We start from the raw sequence: 23252 nt of genomic DNA, 5'->3' as shown, positions 1-23252 counted from the left end.
GTAAAAAATGAAATGTTTTGTCTTCTCTTAACAACAAAGGGCTTCTCTAAAGAGCTGGCTGCAGTGAAGCTATGAAAATATATCTAAGTGTATACAGCTTTGAATTTCAACTGGCAAAAATAACAGCAACTGGAAGCTACTGTAGGAGAAACTTTTGAAGTAAAGGCATAATCTATAAGAGCCAGTAAACCTATAAAATACAAACTGGTAAAACATGCAGAGTGGAATCCACCTATTACTGCAATGGACATGCAGTGATAGGTGCAAACAGAGCAGAAAAGAATTATGCCTGCACTCAGTTTTACCCATTTAAGAATACAGCCCGTTGCCAATGTAAGGGTATGCTGGCTGCTGGGCATATATGCTAGGGTAGGGATTTTCAGAGAATTGGGATACCTTGATGACTGGCTGCAAGCTTCAATGTTTTTATCAAAATATGAGCAGAATCCTCATGCTTTATTTGCTACTGTATATGTATACTAACTGAAACCAGAACATTTATTTTCATGTTAATAATTTATGACCAGCTGATGAGTCACAAGTACACAAAACAAAATATAGTTAAAACCAAAATTATTATTTTTTTGTAACAAATACCTGTAGGTGTATTGCAATGAAACAAAATGTAACTTTTTTTTTTTTTTTTTTTTAGCAACAACCACAAAACCACATTTGGAGAAACACAGGTGAAGTATCTGAAAAAAGAAAACATTGCTACCATTGAACATGAGTTATTAGGGTTATACAGTATTCAGTATATTGTATGGGTGTAAGGACAGATTCATGAAAATATCAACCATTTCTAAAAGCTAATGTCCAGAATTATTGACAAAGTTGAAGTTGACAAGACATGGGATTGTTCTGCCAGAAGATTTAAAAAATATAAGGAAATCAATCATAATTTACTTATACCCCTTTCAGGGCCGGCGGTCATGGGGACACCTGTACCGGGCCCCAAGGATCAGAGGGGCCCCAAGGATATGTCACTTAGAGTGACAGGAACCTCTCATACACAGTGACTGGGTGGCACAAGTGTGAGTTCGCTCTCCTGGGTCCAGCTCTGTTGCAGGCAGTTACGGGACATGGCATGGGCTCCAGAGATATCACTGTACCGGGCCCCAAGATTTCTGTTGCCGGCCCTGACCCCTTTCACACATGCAGCAAAATCCTGTTGTTGTTTTTTTTTTTTTTTGCACATTCATGGGCATCAACTCAGAATTTCTGCATGTGTGAATGCAAAAATTACCCGGGACATAACCAGGGTCAGGCCTGAGACCCAGGAATTTGTCAGTATTTAGACCTGAAAGATTATAAAATAATTGAGATTCTGTGCAAATTAGTTCAATGGTGCAGCTAAAATCCGTGTCTCTAGGTACCCCTCTGCACTCACGATATACAATTTGTCAAGAAAGAAAGAAGACACAGACTTAAAGCGCTCCAATAAAAAACCCAAGTTTACACACAAACACCAAGTGGGAAAATAATGAAAGGATAATACCGTAATTTGGGTATATCACATATGTAGACAATTTGCAAGACATTCACTCAAAGTCCAACGTTGGATTTTCTGAGATCTATATCTAGTTATAACCCCTTCATATGTATATAAACCTCACAAAGGGGTATAAAACAGAAAAAAGTGCAATAGTGCAATTATCCTTTTTAAAACACACAGTTTTATTTTTACATTGCACATACACCAAACAGACGAAACAATAGCGCATGGATATATCCTCATAGGCATAAACAGCAACTGGCAGCAGAGTCCTGGAAGCACCCAGATGGACAGCAGTACCCTGGAACAATGGCTCTGAAAACCGGGATCCAGCACAGATACTCAGCACCAGGTGTAGATGGCAGCCACAATGGGATAATAAAAACGGGGAGATTAGACGCTTAACGCATTTCAGGCTTACATAGTCCTTCCTCAGAAGCGTGTCTTGATCTCCCATACAATCCTATTTATATCCTATGTCACCGCTAATCGGCGTGTCCTCCCAAATGCGCATGTGCTGAAGGAACACGAGACCGGAAGCAGTATGGCCGTGCATTCCACCTGGCCGGAAGTCCTCCAACTATGGATTTGTTTGGATTCCAGTTGTCCGCGGTTACAATTACCGGCTTGAAGGCGTTGTTAAAGTTCTCCATATGTATCTGGCTTTGACATACTGAACAAGTCCCGCACAATACACACTTAGAAAGATAATGTGCATTTAATATTTACACACGATACCTCAAAACAGAAAAAAATATATTAGTGACACTAAAAACAGCACTTTATTCATAAAATTGGACAGATCCCAAATCCAGAAAAAATGAACCAGGAACAAAAAAAGTGCAAGTGCATATCTCAGACATCAGTTATCTAAAACAAGTGGAATACTAGATTAAAAAGCATTTAAGCTCAAATTCACCATTTAGTCCCTTGGGAACAAGGGTACCTAAATGGTGTATCCCTCTCATTTTTCGATTGAGAAAATCTTTTATCTATGTCCTTCGATCGCCAATTAGGTTGTACTAGTTGTATACCAAAAAACTTTTTTATCTTGCACTCATTTGATTCATGGCTCGTCTTAAAGTGAGAGGAGACAGTGTGTGTAATTAATCCTTTATGGATATTGTAAATATGCTCAGCAGCTCTTACTTTTAAACATCTAGTGGTTTTGCCCACATAGTAATAACCACAGGCATATTTCAAAATATATATAATATTCTTGGAATGGCACGTGATAAATTCCTTAATTTCAACAGACTTTCCATTAACAGACAGGTGCATAACCTTTTTACCTTTACATTTAACAGTTTTGCACATCAGGCACTCACCACAACAGTGAAAGCCCTTTGTGCGTACACTCTGTCTTGTATTACTCTCAATGTGGCTCCTCACTAAATGATTTTTCAAAGAAGGTGCTTTCCTATAAATAAAAGTAGTTTTTTCTGGTAGCACATCTCCCAATATTGGGTCCTGTTTTAACAACTTTCAATTATTTTTTAAAAATACCTTCAATTTCTGTATGACTTATATTAAATTGACTAACAAAAGCCCACTGGAAATGTTGAATTTTTTTTTTATCTTGATTTCTTTCCCTTTCTTTTAAAGGATCTTTTCTATCAATATTATTCACTTTCTCTCTAGTTTTTCGCAATAATTCAGTTGGGTATCCTTTCGCAATAAATCTTTCAAATAGATAATTTTGTTTCTCATTACAAACTGTATCATCAGTACAGTTTCTCTTAATACATATATATTGACTAAAAGGTATAGATTCCAACCAATTTAAATGATGTTGGCTTGTGATATCAATAAAACAATTTGAATCGGTTGCCTTGCAAAAGGTCCTAGTTTTTATTTGTCCCATATCTACATAAATATTGTGAGCTAAGAAAGATATTTGCACTATACTCATATTAAAAGTACGTTTAATCGACACATCATTAAAATTTAATAAAGTGCAAAAGTAATTTAATGCTTGTTAATCTCCTCTCCATATAAAAAGTATATCATCTATAAAACACTCCCAAAGCACCAGGCTCGTCCCCAGCCCACCCTCACTGAATATCAGTTGTTCTTCCCAGTGGGCCATAAATAAATTGGCATAGATGGGGGTGAACCTGGTGCCCATAGCAGTACCTATCTGCTGCATATAAAACGTACCATCAAATATAAAATAATTATTAACTAAAATCAATTAAATGCTTTCCAAGAAAAAATTCTTTAGGTCTTCCCCCAAGGTACTTAAATTCAAGAAATAGTATACTGCAGCTAGACCGTTTTCTTTCTCAATAATAGTATAAAGCATGGCTACATCTGCACTACATTGATGGTCACTTTGATGCCAGTCACAATTAGAAAGTTTATGCAATATGTCATCAGTATCTTTCAAATATGCCTTTGTATTCTGCACTGCATCTTTTATATTAAGATAGTCAAATTCAGCTTGTGTTATTACCTTTTGATTTAAGGCTTTTGTGGTTAGTTCTTTCAGTTGCTTAATAATTCTTAATGTTGGACCTTGAATTTAAGTACCTTGGGGAAGACCTAAAGAATTTTATCTTGGAAAGCATTTCACTGATTTTAGTTAATAATTATTTTATATTTGATGGTACATGTTATATTCAGCGGGCAGGTACTGCTATGGGCACCAGATTTGCCCCCAGCTATGCCAATTTATTTATGGCCCACTGGGAAGAACAAGTGATATTCAGTGAGGGTGGACTGGGGGTGAGCCTGGTGCTTTGGCAGCATTTTATAGATAATATACTTTATATATGGAGAGGAGATTTACAAGCATACAGTGACTTTTGCACTTTATTAAATTTTAATAAATTTAATATCATCAACCCCCACCCCATCCACCAACCATTCCCACACTATCCAATCTCCTCAGACCAGCTACCTTTCCCAAGGCAGCCACATATCCACCGTCCCCTCTGCAATTTTGACCTCCTTGATGTCACAGGGGGGACAAAAGGAGGAGGAGACAAGTCTCTTTCAAATGTAGGGCGATTCTCATTTACTGCTTCCCTTGTTATACATACCAACAGATGTGGTGTATTCTGATACTATGGTGAGTGTCAACGCTTTCAGGCAGACAATGCACACATGCTGCTAGGGACAGGTTGATGGTACCGGGGACCCATCTTCCTGCCTCTAGCTGCATGTGTGCATTATGCCCCTGGCACCGGTGACACTCAACCCTGCTGTATCAAAATGCACCACATCTGTTGGTATATATAAATTTCCTACTGCCCTGGTATATACTGCGATAGATCTGGTGCTCTATGATATACAGAATTTTAGTGGCGCCGCTTTCAGGTGGACAATGCACACATGCAGCTTGGGTTCGGTTGATGGTGCTGGGGAGCCTGAAGCCGGGCCTACCTGCATGTGTGCATTGTGCCCCTGAAAGCGCTGCCACTCAAAAAACACTGTGTATCATGCTGCACCATATTTATATTTAAAATTATAAGAAACATTAATATACAGTTCTAGTGTTTGAAAAAGTTCTGCCATGTTGGCTGCATATTTAAAGTATATTTATAAAAATAGTAATTTTTTTTTGGTTCACAAGTGTATTCATGCACTTATATATTGTAACAGATGTGGTGCATTCTGATACTACGGTGTTGAGTGGCACCGCAGCCAGGGGCAAAATGTACACATGCAATTTGGTGCAGGTCGATGGAACCGGGGACCCATATTCCTACCCCAAGTTGCATGTGTGCATTGTGCCCCTGGCTGCAGTGCCACTCAACACCGTAGTATCAAAATGCACCAGATTTGCCACTATATATAGCAATTTTTTATCATTTCATAAATGTAATGATTCACATATGCTGCATCATGAAAACCATGGTTAAGAGTGGAACCGCTTTCAGGTGCACAATACACACATGCTGGTAGGGGCAGGTTGTTGGTTCTGGGTAACCTCAATCTGCACCTACCTTCATGTGTGTATTGACAGTCTGTAAATTAAATATTTTTCCAGACACAGGCCACAGTATCTGCTAAGAAGGTGGGCTTTGACTTCTCCACCAGGAGGTATAGGCAGTCTCTCTCTTCTGTTTGTTCAGTCACTCACAGGCACTCTTCCTCACGGTACAGTCTTAAATCATGTGCCACTACCATCATTTTTCATACTGCACAAGATGCTACCATAAAGATAATGGGGCAGATGAATTAAGCCTGGAGAAAGCATAAAGAAGTTATAAAGCGGTGATAAATGCAAGATGATAATGCACCAGCCAATCAACGCCAATATGTAAATTGACAGTTATGAGCCGATTGGCTGGTGCATTATCACCTTGCACTTATCACCGCTTTATCACTTCTTTATGCCTTTTCCAGACTTAATACATCTGCCCAACTGTTTGAAAAAGTTCAGCCATGTTGGCTGCATATTTCTAAAAAGTTATATTTTGATATATGGCATTTTTTTTTACGGTTTTACAAATGTAAATGCTGCCCTTGCTATATATAGCAACAGATGTGGTGCACTGTGATACTACGGCAGTGCGTGGCACCACTACCAGGGGCACAATGCACACATGCAACTTGTTGAAGGTTGATGCTACCGGGGACCCATTTTCCTACCCCAAGTTGCATGTGTGCATTGTGTCTCTGGCTGCGGTGCCACTCAATGGTGTAGTATCAAAATGCACCACATTTGTTGCTATATATAGCATTTTTTTATCATTTCATAAATGTAATGATGCACATGTGCTGCGTTATGAAAATGTATACTGTTTGCTAACGTTTAGCCGTGTTAAAATTATGTCTTGAAATAAAAAGTTTGTATTTTTTCTGCCCAAATTCAGTTTGAAAAATAAAACATTTTGTTACACGACAAGCAATGTGTGGTGTCATTTTCTTACCTTACAGTACTTGTACTGAAGCACTTTGATAATAGCCCTGCAGGTTTCAGGTATGATGTGTCCCAAAGCCTGCGCAGAGATACGGGTCCCATATTTCACCTCCACAAACGACTGTCCAGTAGCAAGGAACCACAGGGTAGCCACGAGCCTCTCCTCAGCAGGAATAGGAACCCGCCATTTGGTATCCCGCTTCTGTATGAGGGGGGTCACCAGACGCAGCAACTCCTGGAAGGTGTCATCATTCATGTGCAGGAAGTTGCGGTAGTCATCTGGGTTGTTCTCCCTGATCTCATCCAGGAGGGGCATGTAGGAACGAGTAGGCCGCTAAAGCAGCCACTCCTTGAACCAGCAAGATCTCTCCCTCCACCTTTGCTGGGCCTTCTCCCTGTCTCCCCTCATCTTCAGCACAGAGTAGCACATGAGAGCCTGATAACGAGCAGAATCCATCTCTACGCACACACACAGCAGTATAGAAATAGAAACACTTTTTAATGCAAGCAGAACAAAGCAGTGCACAGTAGCTAACAATATGGAACGAGCAGCAGGTATATACCAAACTTCTCTAGTCACAGAGCAAACAGAAGTGCACAGACTTAAAATGGCTGCTTGTTTATATATCCCCCAGATAGCCCAGCCCTCTATTTAAATTTTTAGAAATCTTGCATATAAATCTGGTGTGCTTTTGGTCAGCATGCGCTGTGCTCGCATTTAATCATTCGATACCACCCGATTTCCTGTCGTAAGGGGCATGAGATAAATTGCAGGATTGTATGCGCATCGAATGCACAAAAAATGCACTTTTGATGCGATTTGTCTCAAGGTGAGCTTCAAGGGAAATCGGGCCCGATATCGCGTCAAAGACAATCGCACAAGTGTATGGGTACCATAAGAGCTACTAAGCATATTTACAATATCCATAAAGGATTAATGACACACACTGTCTCCTCTCACTTTAAGATGAGCTATGAATCAAATGAGTGCAAGATAAAAAGTTTTTTTGGTATACAACAAGTGCAACCTAATTGGTGATCAAAGGATATAGATAAAAGATTATCTCAATCGGAAATGAGATGGATACACCATTTAGGTACCCTTGTTCCCAAGGGACTAAATGGTGATTTTGAGCTTAAATGCTTTTTAATCTAGTATTCCACTTGTTTTAAATAACTGATGTCTGAGATATGCACTTGCACTTTTTTTGTTCCTTGTTAATTTTTTTCTGGATTTGGGATCTGTCCAATTTTATTGATAAAGTGCTGTTTTTAGTGTCACTAATATCTGTTTTATTTTTTGAGGTATCGTTGTGTAAATATTAAATGCACATTATCTTTCTAAGTGTGTTTTGTGCAGGACTTGTTCAGTATGTCAAAGCCGGATACTTATGGAGAACTTTAACAGCGCCTTCAAGCCGGTAATTGTAACCGCGGACAACTGGAATGCAAACAAATCCATAGTTGGAGGACTTCCGGCCAGGTGGAATGCACGGCCATACTGCTTCCAGTCTCGTGTTCCTTCAGCACATGCGCTTTTTGGAGGACACGAAGATTAGCGGCGACATAGAGCAGCTGTTTTCTGTATTAGTTAAGGTATAAATAGGATTGTATGGGAGATCAAGACACGCTTCTGAGGAAGGACTATGTAAGTCTGAAATGCGTTAAGCGTCTAATCTCCCCGTTTTTATTATCCGGTTGTGGCTGCCATCTACACCTGGTGCTGAGTATCTGTGCTGGATCCTTTATTCCAGGGTGCTGCTGTCCATCAACTCACTATTAAACTTTTTTCTGTTTTATACCCCTTTATGAGGTCTATATTAGAGATGTGCGGCTGGCACTTTTCGTGTTTTGGTTTTGGTTCTAATTCCACTTTCGTGTTTTGGGGGTAATTTTGCTCCAACGGTATTATTAACCTCAATAACATTAATTTCCACTCATTTCCAGTCTATTCTGAACATCTCACACCTCGTAATATTGTTTTTAGGCCTAAAAGTTGCACAGAGGTGGCTATATGACTAAGCTAAGCGACACAAGTGTGCGGCACAAACACCTGGCCCATCTAGGAGTGCACTGCAGTTGCATACAAGATGGCACTATTCAAAAACTAGTCCCCAAACAGCACATGATGCAAAGAAGAAAAAGAGGTGCAATGTGGTAGCTGGGTGGCCAAGCTAAGCGACACAAGTGTGCGGCACAAATACCTGGCCCATCTAGGATTGGCACTAAGGATGGCACTTAAAAAAACTAGTCCCCAAACAGCACATGATGCAAAGAAGAAAAAGAGGAGCAAGATGGAATTGTCCTTGGGCCCTCCCACTCACTATTATGTTGTATAAACATGCACACTTTAACAAACCCATCATTTTGGCGACAGGGTCTGCCACACAACTGTGGCTGAAATGATTGGCTTGTTTGGGCCCCCACCAAAAAAGAAGCAATCAATCTCTCCTTGCACAAACTGGCTCTACAGAGGCAAGATGTCGACCTCATCATCATCCTCTGATTCCTCGCCCCTTTCACTGTGTACATGATCCTCCTCACTGAGTATTAATTCGTCCCCACTGGAATCGACCATCACAGGTCCCTGTGTACTTTCTGGAGGCAATTGCTGGTAAAGGTTTTCCCGGAGGAATTTATAATTCATTTTGATGAACATAATCTTCTCCACATTTAGTGGAAGTAACCTCCTACGCCGATCGCTGACAAGGTTACCAGCTGCACTAAACACTCTTTCGGAGTACACACTGGAGGGGGGGCAACTTAGGTAAAATAAAGCCAGTTTGTGCAAGAGCCTCTAAATTGCCTCTTTTTCCTGCCAGTATACATATGGACTGTCTGACATGCCTACTTAGATGCTGTCACTCATATAATCCTCCAAAATTCTTTCAGTGGTGACAGAATCATATGCAGTGACAGTAGACAACATGTCAGTAATCGTTGGCAGGTCCTTCAGTCCGGACCAGATGTCAGCTTTTGTTCCTGACTGCCCTGCATCCCTGCCAGCAGGTGGGCTAGGAAATGTTATCCTTTTACTGGCAGCTCTAGTGGCAGGAGAAATTGAAGGAGTAGCTGTTGACGGGTCACGTTCTGCTTGAGTTGACAATTTACTAACCAGCAGGTCTTTGCACCTCTGCACACTTGTGTCTGCCGGAAAGAGAGATACAATGTAGGCTTTAAATCTAGGATCGAGCACGGTGGACAAAATGTAGTGCTCTGATTTCAACAAATTGACCACCCTTGAATCCTGGCAAAGCGAATGAAGGGCTCCATCCACAAGTCCCACGTACTTTGCGGAATCGCTCCGTCTTAGTTCCTCCTTCAATTTATCCAGCTGCTTCTGCTAAAGCCTGATGAGGGGAATGACCTGACTCAAGCTGGCAGTGTCTGAACTGACTTCACATGTCGCAAGTTCGAAGGGTTGGAGAACCTTGCACAAGATGGAAATCATTCTCCACTGCACTTGAGTCAGGTGCATTACCCCTCCTTTGCCTATATCGTAGGTTGATGTATAGGCTTGAATGGCCTTTTGCTGCTCCTCCATCCTCTGAAGCATATAGAGTGTTGAATTCCACCTCGTTACCACCTCTTGCTTCAGATGATGGCGGGGCAGGTTCAGGAGTGTTTGCTGGTGCTCCAGTCTTCGGTACACAGTGGCAGAATGCCGAAAGTGGACCACAATTTTTCGGGCCACCGACAGCATCTCCTGCACCCGTCATTTTTCCAAAAATTCTGCACCACCAAATTAATTGTATGTGCAAAACATGGGACATGCTGGAATTTGCCCAGATGTAATGCACGCACAATATTGGTAGCGTTGTCCGATATCACAAATCCCCAGGACAGTCCAATTGGGTTAAGCATTCTGCGATATGTTCCTCAGTTTCCGTAAGTGGTTGTCAGCTGTGTGCCTCTTATGGAAAGCGGTGATAAATAGCGTAGCCTGCCTAGGAACGAGTTGGCATTTGCGAGATGCTGCTACTGGTGCCGCTGCTGTTGTTGCTGTGGAAGACCATACATCTTCCCAGTGGGCTGCCTGTTACAGTCATATAGTCCTTAGTCTGCCCTGTTCCACTTGTCCACATGTCCGTGTTAAGTGGACACTGGATACAACTGCATTTTGTAGGACACTGGTGACTCTTTTTCTGATGTCTGTGTACATTCTCGGTATCGCCTGCCTAGAGAAGTGGAACTTTGATACCAGGGACACACTATCTCCATCAATTCTCTAAGTCCCACTAAACTAATGGTGGATACCGGACGCACCTCTTACACCAACATAGCTGTCAAGGCCTCAGTTATATGCTTTGCAAAAGGATGACTGCTGTCATATTTCATCTTCCTCACAAAGGACTGTTGGACAGTAAATTGCTTACTGGAAGTAGTACAAGTGGTCTTCCGACTTCCCCTCTGGGATGACGATCGACTCCCAGCAGCAACAACAGCAGTGGCAGCAACAGCAGGCGTACCACTCTAGGATCCTCTGGAGGAATCCCGGTTAGGAGAGGACTCCTCAGTCTTGACAGTGACATGGCCTGCAGGACTACGGACGTTCCTGACTGAGGATGAAGTTGACGTTGAGGGAGTTGGTGGTGTGGCTTGCATGAGCTTGGGTACAGGAGGAAGATGGGATTTAGGTGTCAGTGGACTGCTAACACTCTTACCCAAAGTTTCACAACTTGACACTGACTTCTGATGAAATCGCAGCAGGTGACGTATAAGGGAGGATGTTCCTAGGTGGTTAATATCCTTACCCCTACTTATTACAGATTGACTGAGGCAACAGATGGCTTGACACCTGTTGTCCGGATTTGTGGAGAAATAATTCAACACCGAAGAGGTGGCTTTTTTGGTAGTTTGCCCAGGCATCACAATGGGCTTTTTCATCCCAAGGACAACAGGTGTCTCCCCCGGTGCCTGACTTAAACAAACCACATCACCATCAGAATCCTCATCGTCAATTTCCTCCTCAGTGCCAGCAACACCCATATCCTCATCCTGGTGTACTTCAACAGTGACATCTTCTATTTGAGTATCATGAACTGGACTGTGGGTGCTCCTTCCAGCACTTGCAGGGGGCGTGCAAATGGTGGAAGGAGCCACCTCTTCCCATCCAGTGTTGGGAAGATCAGGCATCACAACCGCCGACACAATTGGACTCTCCATGGGGTTTTGTGATACCATCTCAGAACGCATAGTTCTTTTCTATGCTCTTTCCAGCTTAACTCTTTTAATTTTTCTAGCTGGAGGATGAGGGCTTCCATCGTCATGTGAAGCTGAACCACTAGCCATGAACATAAGCCAGGGCCTCAGCCGTTCCTTGTCACTCCGTGTCATAAATGTAATATTGGCAAGTTTATGTTTCTCCTCAGATGATTTAAATTTATTTTTTGGGTTCTCTTTACTGAACTTTGGCTTTTGGGATTTTACATGCCCTCTACTATCACATTGGGCATCGGCCTTGGCAGAAGATGTTGATGGCATTTCATTGTCTATGTCATGGCTAGTGGCAGCAGCTTCAGCACTAGGAGGAAGTGGTTCTTCTTGATCTTTCCCTATTTTATCCTCAAAATTTGTGTTCTCCATTATTTTTTGCGAGTTATATGAGACAATATGCGGCACGGGAATGACTGGAATGACTGATGAGACAGGACACTACCACTGGTCTGATGCTGCACAACACAGCAATACTGTAAGAGACTTGTGGTTGTTATTATTATTATTATTATACGGCAGCAGTGGACATATAGCAGCAGCGTATATCGTCACTGGAATGACTGATGAGACAAGACATTACCACTGGTCTGATGCAACACAACACAACAATACTGTAAGAGACTTGTGGTTGTTGTTATTATTATTATTATACTGCAGCAGTGGACATATAGCAGCACCGTATATCGTCACTGGAATGACTGATGAGACAGGACACTACCACTGGTCTGATGCAACACAACACAGTCAACAACACTTTATACAGCTACACTGGCAGGAGAGGACACCAACACTGTGACTGACTGGACTGATGCAGCACAATACACTGACTACACTAGACTGGACTGAGCAGCACAACACAGCACAAGACTTGCCACCCCACTTTCCCGACCCCACACAGACACTGGAGGATGGAGACACGTCCTCTCACTACACTCTCCGAGACGGGAGTGAAAATGGCGAGGACGCGCGTCTCCTTATATGGAATCCAAATCCTGCGAGAATCCGACAGCGGGATGATGACGTTTTGCCGCGTTCGGGTTTCCGAGTTAGGCAGGAAAACCCGAGCCTGACTCGGCTCCGGGCTCAGAAGGCAAAGTTCGGTAGGGTTCGGTTCTCTGAGAACCGAACCCGCTCATCTCTAGTCTATATACATATGAAGGGGTTATAACTTGATATAGATCTCAGAAATCCAATGTTGGACTCTGATTGACTGTCTTGCAAACTGTCTACATATGTGATATACCCAAATTACGGTATTATCCTTTCATTATTTAACCACTTGGTGTTTGTGTGTAAGCATTTAGACCTGGAAAATTCACGGCTTGCATATCTGAATGGGGTATTACAGAGATAAAGGATAAAGACTTGAATGTTACTGCAAATCTGTGGGTACTGTATATCTGAACCATTCTACGGCAAGTCTAGAAGAGCCCTTAGCGGGGTCCAAGGAATATTGACATCTGCGATTACTGCCAAACATGCTGTTACTAAGTATTAATTAACAAGGTGCCAAAATGTTTCATATGTCACATTTGCTTTTTAGTTTTTTTCAATCTGTTATATAAAATGTGCAAATAAATAGTAAAATGTCATGATGAAGTGTGCAAACTGCAGAAGTTGTTAACTTTTTTTCAGTGACTCATGCAATTTGCCAAGGGGTGATTAAACAGCATATGACTGTGGCAGCTATTATTACTAAGACAATAATACATATTGTACTCACTATGGGGGTAATTCCAAGTTGATCGCAGCAGGAAATTTTTTAGCAGTTGGGCAAAACCATGTGCACTGCAGGGGGGGCAGATATAACATTTGCAGAGAGAGTTAGATTTGGGTGGGTTATTTTGTTTCTATGCAGGGTAAATACTGGCTGCTTTATTTTTACACTGCAATTTAGATTGCAGATTGAACACACCCCACCCAAATCTATCTCTCTCTGCACATGTTATATCTGCCTCCCCTGCAGTGCACATGGTTTTGCCCAATTGCTAACAAACTTGAAGCTGCAATCAACTCAGAAGTACCCCCTTTGTACTGAAAGCTGGTTTGTGGTCTTTAGAGGTTGCATGCTGATTGTTTGGTCAAAATTTCTTTGTTTGCTACAGTATATCTTTGATAAAACATTCTTTGTGAAATAATGTTGTCACAAGCAGGTCATATTTCCCCATCTCATACTGTACCTCATTCAGAGTTTTTTTTTATAACATTTTTTTTCATAACAGGTTCTAAATAATATTTGATTAACGCTGTACAATGACAAATTCCCATTTGCTACCTGTGGATTTTATTTAAAATTTAATGTATCAGATGCTCTTATTTCGTCAGTATGAAAATATATTAGCTAAAAAATATATTTTTCTTTTTTCTGATATATCATCATTTGTGTCATAAAGGATTCTGAATGAATTGTAAACCTTTCAGATGCTAAAATTGGTTATGACAGCATTTCAATATTTAGCAAACACCGGTAAGCTGATTTTAGCGCTGTTTATGTAGATATCATTGAGGCATATAAAGGGGATGTATTTGGCATCCCGACAATTACAATGCCGGCGGTCAGAAGACCAGCACCAGAATCCCGACATCTGTCAGAATCCCAGCTCCGGAATGCTGACAGTCACAATGCGAACGTAACTATGTGAGAGGGGTTAGGGTTAGGGTGCGGGAGGGGAGGCTATGATTAGGCACTAGGGGGAGGGTTAGGGTTAGGCTGCGGGAGGGAAGGATTAGGCTGTGGGAGGGTTAGGCTGCAGGAAGGGAAGGTTAGAGTTAGGCTGCGGGGAGTGAGCGTTAGGATTAGGAAGAGAGTAAGGGGTAGGGTTAGGCTGCGGGAGGGAAGGATTAGGCTGCGGGAGGGTTAGGCTGCGGGAAGGGAAGGTTAGAGTAAAGCTCTGGGTAGTGAGGGTTAGGATTAAGAAGAGAGTAAGGGGTAGGGTTAGGCTACAGTAGGGAAGGATTAAGCTGCAGGAGGGTTATGCTGTGGGAAGGGAAGGTTAGAGTTAGGCTGCGGGGAGGGAGGGTTAGGATTAGGAAGAGGGTAAGGGGTAGGGTTAGGCTGAAGGAGGGTTAGGCTGCGGGGAGTGAGGGTTAGGATTAGGAAGAGAGTAAGGGGTAGGGTTAGGCTACAGTAGGGAAAGATTAAGCTGCAGGAGGGTTAGGCTGTGGGAAGGGAAGGTTAGAGTTAGGCTGCGGGGAGGGAGGGTTAGGATTAGGAAGAGGGTAAGGGGTAGGGTTAGGCTGCAGGAGGGTTAGGCTGTGGGGAGTGAGGGTTAAGATTAGGAAAAGGGTAAGAGGTAGGGTTAGGCTGCAGGAGGGAAGGATTAGGCTGCGGGAGGGTTAGGCTGTGGGAAGGGAAGGATAGAGTTAGGCTGTGGGGAGGGAGGGTTAGGATTAGGAAGAGGGTAAGGGGTAGGTTTAGGCTGCGGGAGGGAAGGATTAGGCTGTGGGAGGGTTAAACTGCGGGAAGGGAAGGTTAGAGTAAAGCTCTGGGTATTGAGGGTTAGGAAGAGAGTTAGGGGTAGGGTTAGGCTACAGTAGGGAAGGATTAAACTGCAGGAGGGTTAGGCTGTGGGAAGGGAAGGTTAGAGTTAGGCTGTGGGGAGGGAGGGTTAGGATTAGGAAGAGGATAAGGGGAGGGTTAGGCTGCAGGAGGGTTAGGCTGCGGGGACTGAGGGTTAGAATTAGGAAGAGGGTAAGGGGTAGGGTTAGGCTGCGGGAGGGAAGGATTAGGCTGCGGGAGGGTTAGGCCGCGGGAACGGAAGGTTAGAGTAAAGCAGAGCCGCCCATAGGCATAGGCAAACTAGGCAATTGCCTAGGGCATTTGATATGCCTAGGGGCATCATCAGCTTCTGCTGATTAAAATGATATGCGGCATGCCTATATTCTGTATGTAGCATTTCATATGCAGATACAGCCACAGTCTCACACAGTATATAGGCATGCTGCATATCAGTTTAATCAGCAGAAGCTGCTTGTGCGTCATAGCCACATAGCAATACAAATAAGATGCGTTTTCATAAAAAAAAGGTGCCCGACGTTAGCATTGATGCAAGATTTGTGAGGACACATCTGTATCCAAGCAGAGGCAGAGGTCACAGTGTTAGTGGAAGTGTGAGTGCTGTGTGCATGTGAGTGGTTTGGTTGTGCAGTAGTGTTCAGAATATGTGTAAGGATCATTATGTGTCTCATGTAAAAATGCATTAATAATGTGCAACATATGTGTAAAGGGCCACTATGTGTGTCATTATATGTATAAGGGCATTAATAATGTGCGGCATATGTGTAACAGGGTACTACTGTATGTGTGTCATTATGTGTATAGGGGCATAATAATGTGCAGCAAATGTGTAGGGGTCACTATGTGTGTCATTATGTGTATAAGGGCATTAATAATGTGCGGCATATGTGTAAGGGACATTATGTGTAAAAGGGCATTAATAAAGGTTGTCATAATGTGTAAGGTGCATTATGTTTATAAGGACATTAATGTGTATCATATGTGTAAGGGGCATTACTGTGTGGAATTGTGTATAAATGCATTACTAATGTGGGGCATTATGTGTATAAGGTGCCCTACTATGTGGCGTTGCATATAGAAAGGGCAATACTGTGTCGTCTAATGTGAATAAAGAGCAATAAGGTGTGGTGTAATGTGAATAAGGAGCAATTCAGTGTGATGTAATGTGAATAAGGGGCTCTACTGTGAGGAGTAACGTTTATAAGGTAAAGTGATACTACTGTGGGATGTAATATGAATTATGGACACTATCGCAAGATAAAATGTGAATAAAGTTGCAGTACTGTGTGGCGTAATTGGAATTGGGGTTACTATTGTGTGGCCATGCCCCTTCCCAGCAAGAAGATTCCCCTTTTTGGGCTGTGCGTCAAATGTGCGAACTGTTCCTATTTAAAATATAGGGGGTACAAGGACTGCTATTGTGAGGGGTGATGGTGCTGGGAAAGAGGTGCAAGGTCAGAGGCAGAACCAGCGGTGGTGCTAGGGGGCACCAGCCAAAATCTTGCCTAGGGCAACATATTGGTTAGGGCCGGCTCTGGAGTAAAGCTCTGGGTAGTGAGGGTTAGGATTAGGAATAGAGTAAGGGGTAGGGTTAAACTACAGTAGGGAAGGATTAAGCTGCAGGAGGGTTAGGCTGTGGGAAGGGAAGGTTAGAGTTAGGCTGTGGGGAGGGAGGGTTAGGATTAGGAAGAGGGTAAGGGGTAGGGTTAGGCTGCAGGAGGGAAGGATTAGGCTGCGGGAGGGTTAGGCTGTGGGAAGGGAATGTTAGAGTAAAGCTGTGGGGAGTGAGGGTTAGGATTAGGAAGAGGGTAAGGGGTAGGGTTAGGTTACTTATAAAGAAGTGTCAGTATTCTGACCATCAGGATGACATCAGTTTTCAGATCGCCGGCATCCTGACTGTCAGGATTCCGTACCCAACCCATATAATGTACACATTACCAGAAGTGGGGACTTGGCATAGCCTTTCTGACTCCAGCGCAGCCTTCCAGGCTTTGCTGAATCCCTGAGCAAAGAAACATACAGCAAACCAGGTGCTCCTAAAAAGTGACACATAAAGTGTAGTCTGTAACTAAAATTGCTGCTCACCTGGAGGCTGGTTCCATGGTACAGGTACAGATAGAGGGAAAAACACAGGAAGCGCAAAGAGTTAAAATGTGAATTTTCTGACTTTTCTGACTTCATCTTTTATGTATTTTTTTGTACCTGATATGAGGAAAACCACATTTTAAGTCTTTGCTTGTTTGTGTGTTTCTCCCTCTTTGCTGAATTCCCACCAGGTCAAAGTGCTATGCGCATGCACAGACAGCCCCCGTGCATTTAACAGTAAAGGGCCCCATACACTACTGCGACATGTCCGTCTGACATGTCGCAGGCGATCACCCCGGCAGTCTCCCGGGCGGCAGGATCGCCCAAGATACATTGTATGCTGTCCTTTTGCATACGATATATATCTTGGGCGATCCCAGCCATACCTGCGGGATCCGATATATCACCCATCCATACCTGCGGGAACCGATATATCACGAGTGCAGCACTAACGATCTAGGGGAGCCGATCCGACCCTCACGGGAACACGCATCGGATCGGAAACACATCCAAAATGCCCGATTTCACCCGCTATATTGGCCCGAATGCCCGATATTGGAAGAAATTGGGCATTATCGTTGTAGTGTATGGGGCCCTTAACCCATTGCAGGAAGTACTAGTCTGCCAGGACCAAAGCAAAGGACGTCCCTGAGGGTATATTTACTAAAATTAGATTTTGGAATCCTCTTTATGAATCTTTAAAATCAATTGAAATCGATTCTTTTTAATTTTCTAATATCCTTAAAAATTCCATCATTTACTAAAATTAAATTTTGCATTTGATTTTGAAATCAAATTCGATGCGGATTCATGTTTGGAAGGGATTTAGAGTAGAGTTTTTGAAATCCCTTCCAAAATCGAACCTCAAATTCCCATTAAAATCCCCAGCAAAATCAAACAGAACTTCCTCATTGCTTCCTACTGATCCAAATGTATCATATGCACACTAATTAAAGGGGAAGCTCTCTCTTTACACTGTTTTATACATGAAACTTAAGGAAAAAAATATTTGGAAATAACTTTAGCCCTAATCTGCCTTCTAGCCTGCCTTCCATTGCCTGTGCTCACATAGTCAGTTGCTGTTAAAAAGCTTACTTGCTTCCTGTTTATTGCATAAACTGGTGGTAGAGGTTTATTTACAGTGAGATTATGCATAGATAGCAGCAGAGCACAATATCAAACACTTTTGCCAAATTATATAAAAAATATGCCTTCCGATTAAGTTTTTTTTAAACAAACCAAATATGCATTCTGCCATGGTGTCACTGACCTGGGTTGGGAGTGTTGAGTACTCGGGGGTTCTTCCGATGATAGGGAAGAGGAACCACAGCTGGGCCGGAGCAGGGATGGCCGGATGTAGGTTTTCCTCATGCAGAACTTAGCCGTTGTAACCGACGTGTAATGCTAAAGAATTAGTTGTGGCCAAGGCTTGGGGCCGTTGCTGAAGTACACAGAAGAATGAAGAACTTGTGAGCGATGTTGAAGAAATGAATGAAAATTTGAGAACGATGTTGAAGCACACAGAAGAATGAAGAACTTGTGAGCAATGCTGAAGAGATGAATGAAGATTTGAGAACGACGTTGAAGCACAAGAGGTGTCCCACTGAGAGATACACTGTAACGCTGGTAATGCAGAGAATGTCCCACTGAGTGATACACTGTAACGCTGGTAGCACAGGGAAGGTTCCACTGAGTGATACACTGTAACGCTGGTAGCACGGGGAAGGTTCCACTGAGTGATACACTGTAACGCTGGTAGCACAGGGAATGTCCCACTGAGAGATACTCTGTAACGCTGGTAGAACAGGGAATGTCCCACTGAAAGATACTCTGTAACGCTGGAACACAGGAGACGTTCAGCTTGAGAACTCGCTGAACGCTGCTAGCACTGGTGATCATTGGAAAAATGATACTCAGGCGCCGGGGCTCTGTACGGCGTCTGCCTTTGAACTTCCCGCCTTCTCCCGATTGGCGGAAGGGACCGATGATGTCACCCGCTCACCACGCTCTCGTGGATGCCGGGCGCAATGGCAGCGCCCAAACCCCGGGAACCCGCCGAAGGCAGTGCCAGCAAGAAGCGACGACCCGGAGCCCACCGGGAGGCGACGACCGCCGGGAGACCCAGCGCACCCGGAGCGGTAAGAGCGGCAGTCGCAGTGCCGCGAGTGTGACAGTACCCCCTCCTCTAGGAGTGGCCCCTGGACACTTTCCTGGTTTCGTTGGATGTTTAGAATGAAAGATCCGGACTAGTCGGGGAGCAGTGACTTCAGAAGCTTTGACCCAGCTCCTCTCCTCAGGACCATAACCTTTCCATTCTACCAGATACTGTAAATTCTTGTGAAGATAACGAGAGTCAAGAATAGTTTTGATTTCAAATTCTGTTCCAGCTTTAGTCTCTACCAAGGTTGGGCTAGGAGACTCCGAATGAAACCGATTTAAAATGAGGGGACGAAGGGGAGAAACATGGAAAGAATTCGGTACCCGAAAGTGGGAAGGCAATCCCAATTTGCAGACAACAGGGTTCAGGACTTGCAAAATGGGGTAAGGACCGATGAACCTCTGAGCAAACTTCATAGCGTGTACTCTTAAACGAAGATTGCGGGTAGAGAGCCATACCCTGTCACCAACTTTGTATTGAGGAGCTGCTCGCCATTTTCTATCCGCAAAGAATTTGTAGCGGCCAGAAATTTTCTTGAGATTAGCATGAACCCTACTCCAGATTTGACTGAAGTGCCGGAGAGTGGAAGCTACAGCAGGAACATCCTCCGAAGGAAAAATTGGTAATTCTGGGACTCGTGGATAGAATCCATAATTAATGAAGAATGGGGACTCACCAGTGGAAGAGTGGTACAGATGATTATGGGCAAACTCGGCCCAGGGTAACAGTTCCACCCAATCGTCCTGTGAAGGAGAGAGATAAACGCGGAGAAAAGTCTCTAAATCTTGATTGACACGTTTAGTTTGCCCATTGGTTTGTGGATGGTAATCAGATGAGAACTTGAGTTTTATTTGTAAGGCTGAGCAGAGGGCCCTCTAAAATCTTGCAGTGAACTGTACCCCTCGATCAGAGACTATCTTCCGAGGTAACCCGTGCAGACGGAAGTGTTCACGAATAAATAGTAAAGCCAACTTGAGAGCCGTTGGTAAACCGGTCAACGGAACAAAATGTGCCATTTTTGAAAAGCAGTCAATAATCACCCAGATGGTATTGTAACCCTTGGAGAGGGGTAATTCGGTAATAAAGTCCATAGAAATATGGGTCCATGGTTTCTTAGGAATGGACAGTGGACGAAGCAACCCCGCAGGAGGCAGACGAAGAGTTTTGTGCTGAGCACATTGAGGACATGAATTGATATAATCTTGTATATCCTTTGACAAAGCCTAATATTTTATCCTATTTAAAACACTCTAAAAGGTTAATGAACACAGTACGCAATTGGCGTATGGAATACCGTAAGAGTACGCACGTAGCGTAACAAACGCTTAGCCGTGGATGAGACGCACGAGCGGCACGTTCGCTCACGGCTTAAAGCGTAAAGGCAAGCACGCTATAGGCTGCCGACTAACGTAATGATACGCTATCAGCGTAGCGGACGCTCGAGACCACGAGGAGATCACAAGCGGCGCTGACGCTCACAGAGTTAAACCTTTGTAACAATATTATAAACAATGTACTTATAATGTAAACCTTTGTGCAGTGATAAGGTGTAAATGCAACACAGTGTAACCTTGTTAGTTTAAAAGCTGTATGAGCGACTCTTACGCTCTGAGAACCCTTTAGCAATATAATAAACACTCAAAATACCGGTCTAAGGTTCTAACACCTTTTAAGGGAGAGAATGAACGTTCAATTGCAAAAGAATACACAATACAAGTTATACACTACCAAACTAACATAAAATACCTAACCGAGTTACTACACGTTAAAATACAACAAAGACACAATTACATTTAAGGGGAAAGGAGAGAGAGAATGGCTTATAACATTAATAAGAGACAAAATGGTTGCAGAGAACTTACGCACAAGGGCAAACAATCGCAAGCGCCTTTCTGGATATCCAGCTCCCGATTATCAGTGATAAGAACCGTTGAGAAGAGTAGAGAGAGCTGGCCCAGATCGGCTTGTCTTTTTATACACTACACACAATACAGTACAATGGTCCCTACATTCTTATTGTTCATTGGACACAGGAATTCGTCTCCGCATTATAACAAAAGGTCATAGGTTGGTTCATACAGGTGGGCGGTGACTATTCCAAACTGCTCAGGTGGGAGGGAAACTGGGTTTCCCGCCGCATGGGTAATAAAGTAAATGTCCATAAACTTCTTATGTCCATAACTATACGCACGAGCGAGTAATCCGCTTCAAACCAACACCGGAATATTGCTAATTATATTCTCTTCCGATGGATACTAAACACCACTGTGTAACCCCTGTCTGACCCTTCGTATCAAACAAAGAGGAATCTCTTTGTCCCCGAACATGCTACATTAACTAAACTTTCAGATTCTATCAAAGGGACCATACTCTACAAAATACATTATATGACTAAAATATGTTACGATTGAGTCGCCCGCTAGACGCACACAAACTCTACCGTAAATGCGCATATCGTGCGCCTGCGGGTGCACGCAAAGGCGAGTATACGCACGCACGGGAGGGCTCATGCACGTGCAGCAGGCACTCGCATGAGGTGCATATATGGCAATGTGCAGCATGATATTTTTCTGACTTTGACACCTTCTTCATGGTGTCCCACCAATATGACCTTCGTAGAAATTCACACATTTTTTGAACTCCAGGATGACCGGAAAACTTGGAGATATGAGCCCACTGCAGTAACTTTGGTCGAAATTCAACTGGTACAGATATTCTCCCAGGAGGAGGACCCAGAGAGGTGGGAGCTGCTGAAATAGAGACTGGACTGAGAATTAAACTCTTTTCAAAGGAATTCTCCTTATCCGAGGCCATTAAAGAACGAGACAGAGCATCAGCCTTAGCATTAAGAGTCCCGGCCCGGTACTTAATAACGAACGAGAACCGAGTGAAGAAGAGCGCCCACCTAGCTTGACGGGGATTCAAGCACTGGGCCGTCTTGATATACAACAAGTTCTTGTGATCGGTGTAAATAGTAATTAGGTGTTTAGCACCTTCCAATAAGTACCTCTATTCTTGTAGGGCAGATTTAATTGCTAAAAGTTCCTGATCTCCAATGGTGTAGTTTCGTTCAAAAGGAGAGAACTTACGAGAATGGAAACCACATGGATGTAACTTCCCATCAGAAGAGTACTGTGAAAGGACAGCACCGATGCCTACTGAGGAAGCATCGACTTCCAAGAAGAATGGTTTTGAGAAATTCGGTTGTTGGAGTACCAGAGCAGACATAAAGGCTGATTTCAACCGGGCAAACGCTTCTACAGCTTCAGAAGACCAGAGACTTGGGTCAGACCCCTTTTTGGTTAGGGCAATAATGGGTGCAACGATGGTAGAAAATCCCTTAATGAATTTCCGGTAGTAATTTGCAAAGCCCAGGAATCTTTGTACCGCTTTCAAGGAGAGAAGCTGAGTCCAGTCCCGAATGGCAGTGAGTTTTTCCGGATCCATGCGAAGCTCCGTACTCGAGATGACATAACTGAGGAACGGAATCTAAGGGACCTCAAAGATACATTTGGAAATCTTGCAGTAGAGACGATTCCTTCGTAAGCGAAGAAGTGCTTCTTTGACCTGTACTCTGCAAGATTCTTAGAAAATATCAGAATGTCATCCAAGTACACCACTACGCTTTGGTACAACATATCTCGGAAGATTTCATTTACAAATCCCTGAAAAACGGCAGGGGCATTGCTGAAGCCAAACGGCATTACCGGATATTCGTAATGCCCGTCCCTGGTATTGAAGGCCGTCTTCCATTCGTCCCCCTGTCGGATACGTACCAGATTACAGGCTCCTCTTAAGTCGAGCTTAGTGAAGACGTGGGCTCCACGAACCCTATCAAATAGCTCAGTAATTAGCGGCAAAGGGTATTTATTCTTAACGGTGCTATCGTTTAAGCCACGATAATCAATAC

This window comes from Pseudophryne corroboree, chromosome 4 (genome assembly GCF_028390025.1).
Source record: "Pseudophryne corroboree isolate aPseCor3 chromosome 4, aPseCor3.hap2, whole genome shotgun sequence".
Classification (NCBI taxonomy): Eukaryota; Metazoa; Chordata; class Amphibia; order Anura; family Myobatrachidae; genus Pseudophryne; species Pseudophryne corroboree.
The sequence above is the reverse complement of the archived record's forward strand: the minus strand, read 5'-3'. Positions refer to the sequence as shown.